This window comes from Coffea arabica, chromosome 2c, assembly GCF_036785885.1.
Source record: "Coffea arabica cultivar ET-39 chromosome 2c, Coffea Arabica ET-39 HiFi, whole genome shotgun sequence".
Classification (NCBI taxonomy): domain Eukaryota; kingdom Viridiplantae; phylum Streptophyta; class Magnoliopsida; order Gentianales; family Rubiaceae; genus Coffea; species Coffea arabica.
Window position 1 is genome coordinate 57,653,106 of NC_092312.1, and position 5,371 is coordinate 57,658,476.

Sequence of the window (5,371 nt, forward strand, 5' to 3'; positions counted from 1 at the left end):
ATTAACAATGGTACTATATATTCACGTTTAAGATGTAATTCGATTTTTAATTGACAACTTTCTCGTGTATAGAAAATTGTATAACCCTAAAGACCCAAAAATTTATAAACCTTGAAGCTTAGTTTCATGAATCTACCAATTAGATATGATAGGTTTTTACGTAAATCTGATCAAGCTACCAAGCTCAAGTCCACTATATAAAGCATAGGTTGATGCAACACAGGATGCACAATACACACAGCATAACTTGCTCAATATCTAAGTCATGGCTTCTCTTACCATGCCAACTCTCTCCTCCAACCTTGCCTATTCCTTCGCCATAGCACATTTCATCTCGCTTGCAAAATCCACTCACCCAAATCGCAAAACAGGCCCAAAACTTACATGCAATGCCACAAAAGGTGACCAAAACTCCAGTGATCATGACACTGCAGGCTCCAAAAATGGAGAAACTTCTTTACTGAAGCTTGATAGAAGAAATGTGCTACTTGGCATTGGACATTGGAGGAGGGCTCTATGGTGCCTCTACTTTTGGCGGCAATCCATCAGCCTTTGCAGCACCACTATCTCCAACATTCACAGCCTGTCACGATGCCAGTGACCCCGACAACAAAGAAATCGACTATTGTCCACCCTCGGCCACGGCTGCGGATATCACTGATTTTGTTCCTACTGCTGCTTCTGTCATCGCAACTAGACCTGCGGCGCACCTAGTCGACTTATTTGAAAAAGTACAAGAAGGTCATAGAGAAAATGAAGAATCTAAGTTCGGATGATCCACGTAGTTTCACTGCACAAGCAAAGGCGCATTGTGCATATTGGAACGGTGGATATCATGGTTCAAAGACTTGGCCGAGACGTCACTGTGAAGGGTTAAAACGGCCGAATCACACCGAGTCATCCCGATTCAACTTGAATTTTTATTATTTTTATTAATTTTTTAATTACTTTTGTTCATCATATTTTTTACAATTTTTAAAATATTAAATATTTCACAAATTCGCGTCTCGCCGAGACCGAAACCGATATATCGAGATCGATGTGAAACGGTTCAAGCCACGGCTGCGACCGCGACCGCGACCGCGACTCTAAATCATGGTGGATACTATCAAAATGGCTATGCAGATTCTAAACTTCTATTGGACGTTCACGGCTCATGGCTTTTCTTTCCCTTTCACAGATGGTACATGTATTTCTTCGAGAAGATCTGCCAAAACCTGATCAATGACGATACTTTTGCACTTCCCTTTTGGAACTGGGATAATCCACCTACGATGTTCCTGCCAGCCATTTTCAAAGGCTCCTCATCCCCACTCTATGGTAGCAAACGCAACCCCACTCACCTAAATACAGTTATTGATATGTGCTGGGAAGGCACCGATTCAACGGATAATACCATGAAAGTGATAAGAAACAATCTTTGCCACATGTACAGGCAAATGGTTGTTCAGTCCACAACTCCATGCGGTTTTTTTGGAAAACCGTTTCGTGCTGGTGAAACCTCTGATCCAGGGGATGGTTCAATTGAAACTAGTCCTCATACGAATGTGCACCGTTGGACTGGCGACCCTAATGAATCTCATGAAGAGGACATGGGCTCCTTCTACTCAGCGGGAAGAGACCCAGTCTTTTATTCTCATCATGCCAACCTTGATAGAATGTGGTCTCTTTGGAACTCTTTAGGAGGCCAGAACTTCACTGATTCAGACTGGGACAGTGCTATAGTGCCCATAGTTATGGTAACGATATTAGAGTGATCTACTATTGTAAATTTTTATTAACTTTAGCGACACATCAAGTTTTTTAGCGTCTTTTTAAATATTGTATTAAAACAATTAATATCAACATTAGTAAGTTTTTCATTAAAATTAGTAAGTATATGTCTGAAATAGTAAGTTTTAGTCAGAAATGAAAATTTTACACTTTGAGTAATATAATTTACTTATAATTTGACAAAAGTTATTTTTGTTTAAATTAAATTTACTAATACTAAAGGCAAAAAATTTGCATCTTTAAATAAAAAAATCACCATTTTCCTGAAACCTTTTTGAGTATCACCTTCTCTCTAAAGTTACCTGCTTCTTCTTATTTACTTCTCACGGTTGCATTCCCTAGCAACATTTTCCTCTTTGGTCCACATTGTGTCTTGTTATGGTTGAATAAATTTTCTCCTTCCAAACTTTTCTTCTTTAATCCACACATTCCCTCTCTCTTTCCTCATTGATCGGTTGGTTTTGAGTGCTATCATATGCTGACACAACAAAAGGGTTAGCGACAGTGGTAGCTACCCAAAGAGCAATTAAAAAATAGCAGTGAAGAGGTTAGACCATCATGTCCTCTTGAAAATCATTTGATTATATTGCTGTAATTTATTTATCTTTCATTTGTTTTGTTTGTTAAGATTTTCTTGCAAAATCAGGGCTGAGAATTTGAAGATTTTATTGCAAGTTGGGGCTGGAAATGTCCGTTGAAACATCTAGGAAATGAAACATCTAAGAAATGGTTATAGCTTTGATTGTCTACGGGTAAAGTATGCTTAATAGCCATATGAAACATCTAGGAAATGACTTGAGACCTTTTATGTGAAAGTGTGTAGGTTTTTAAGTTAAATGTGATTAATTTGGAAATGCATATAAGATGTTTGGTGAAATGTCAAAGAGAAATTTGTATGTTGTGATTGATCCTTTGTGTGGGTGAGAAAATTAAAAGTTCTATTTGCAAATAGTCTGTTGCTATGGTTACTCAATTATTTTTTAATGTAGATAGTATCTTTCTCCTTCCCCTCTAAAATTCTAGTCGTTCCAAAGTAATTATGCAATTTGACATAACTTTCAACAATCTTTGGGTATAGGTTGCGTAGGATTCCAATCTTTGGGTATGGATTGCATAAGCAAACACATGATGATCAACTTAAGTATTCATTGCATAGGAGTCCAATGTTTCAATATTTCATATGTACTACAAAGAATTTAAGTAAAAATCTCAAAATAATTCAACAGTATCTCCTTGAGCCACTCTTGCATTGTCGTTTCCTTAAATGATTATGGAAAAAAATGAAGTAAAGATATAGAGTTCAAAGAAGCAGTAAATGAATCAGCAATGTCTTGCTTTCCTTCTTCCTTCAAGTCAGTCGCTTGTTCCTGAGCCACATAAAATGGATTGTATCAAGAACAAAGTATACACATCACTAGACAGTTTAGGCATAAACTAACATTAGCTGCTATAAATTCACCATGGCCAACCAAAATAAGCAAAACAAATGAATGGAATACATGCAAATAAGGGCTTCATGGAGAAAATTTCCACTTGTTCTTTTTATAGTCTTTCAAGATGACATGATAATTCCATCCACCAACCAATGATGTAACAGTTTTGAAGCAACTGCAATGCATGATTAGATGAAAAAACATTAAACAATATAAAATGTCCATAATGATATAAAGTGTCCATAGCATTGTGGGGCATGTTCATATCTCATTAGAATGACAAATCCTAACTGAAGTGTACTACTGGCCATTATTGTAAGCATCCCAATTCTAGATTAGAGCACCCTCTTAGCAGGTGATATTGCATATTGAAAGCATACTTTTCACCCAATGACTTCCCTGCTTTGTTTTGTTGTTATTTCAAGATACTTCTGTTTTTCCTTCTGATTGCTAAGTTAACGTGTTTCATAACTTAGAAGTAGATCTATTGATTATAGTACACTCGATTTTAATTAATGTTGAATAGTCAATCTTATTTCTAGCTTCACTAAAAATGGAAGAAATGACAATTCATGTAGATGAGCTAGTACAATTATCTAACAAATCGGCCAAGCATGGTGGTGGTATAAGTTGGAGAACCATTGTTGACCGGCTTAACAAATTATCTTCTGATGAAATTCAACTACTAACATTTGATTCCATTGAAGATGCCAAAGAATTTTACCTATGTCACAGCAAAATGGTCGGTTTTGATATTAAAGAACGTGATGAAAAGAAAGATCAAAATGGTATTGTGACATACAAACAATAGGTATGCAACAGAGACGGCTTTAGAAATAGCAAATGGTTAAATTTATTTAACCATAAGAAAGAGGCAAAACGTCTTACGAGAGTCGGTTGTTTGGCAACTATAATTGTGCACTGAAACAAGGATATTCAGAAGTTTACAATTAAACGGTTTGAGATGGATCACAATCACCGATTGGCAAATCAAGAATTTGTATAATTTCTTCGATCACATAGGAGTGTCAACACGGCAGACTTGGAGCATGCTATTTTGATGCATGGAGTTGGCATTCGAATTCCTCAAATACTGGACCTTCAAGCTTACCAATCTGGAGGCCACAACAAGATGGGATACATGGAAAAGGATCTACAAAATACTGTTGATCAATTCCATAGGAATGCACTTGAAGTTGGTAATGCCTCTCAAGTGTTGGCATATTTGAATGGTCGAGCAAATGGTAAGCCGAATTTCTTTTACAATATGCTGTTGACCCGGAGAAGTAATGGATACGACTCTTTTGGACAGATTCACAATCTCATTTGGATTACCAGTGCTTTGGTGATGTTATTGTCTTTGATCCCACATACCGCACTAATTCTTATAGGAAGCCATTAGTAATTTTAGCTGGCGTAAAACATCACTATGTTACAACAATTTTGGTTCTGCATTGATTGCTAATGAGACTGAGGACACATATAAGTGGGTATTGGAAACATTTTTGGAGGCCATGGAAAAAAAGGCACCTATCTCAGTTGTCACTGATGGAGATATTGCAATAAGAAATGCAATAAATGCGGTTATTCCTTATGTCTGTCAACGATTATGTGCTTGGTATTTAAAAAGAAATATGGTTACCAATACAAACAAGGGGTTCGTTCATGATTTGATGTGGCTATGGACATGATTTGCAGCCATGAGGAGTTTGAGAGAAGGTGGCATTTGTTAGTGGAGAAACACAATTTGAGAGATAACCAATGGGTTGTGGATTTGTACAAAAAAAGGGAAAAATGGGCTACGAAATTTTTGAAGGGACACTTTTTTGTTGGAATGAAATCAACGGAAAGATCAGAGCAATTGATTGCTATGGCACACAAGTACCTTCAATTAAAAATGCTACTTTACCTTTTCGCTCAACGATTTGAGCTATTTTTTTTTTTTTTTTATCAAAAGTTAGAAAGAATGAACACAAGGAAGAGTGTATCACAAGTCAATCATCTCCTGTTCTAATTACTCATTTGAGAGAATTGGAAAGACATGCTGCAAGCATTTTCAGGAGAAAAGTTTTTTTAAAGATTCGTGATGAAATTTCTATTGAGGCCCTACTCTGCCACGTTTCAGTTGTTGACCAAGATAAGGGAAAGTTATATATATTCATTGA

General features: G+C 36.6%; 1 pseudogene; it reads left to right on the plus strand.

Annotated features, from left to right (window-relative positions):
* The first annotated feature begins 265 nt into the window (after positions 1 to 265).
* On the plus strand, positions 266 to 1,757 carry LOC113724425 (polyphenol oxidase, chloroplastic-like; annotated as a pseudogene).
* The last annotated feature ends 3,614 nt before the right edge of the window (positions 1,758 to 5,371 follow it).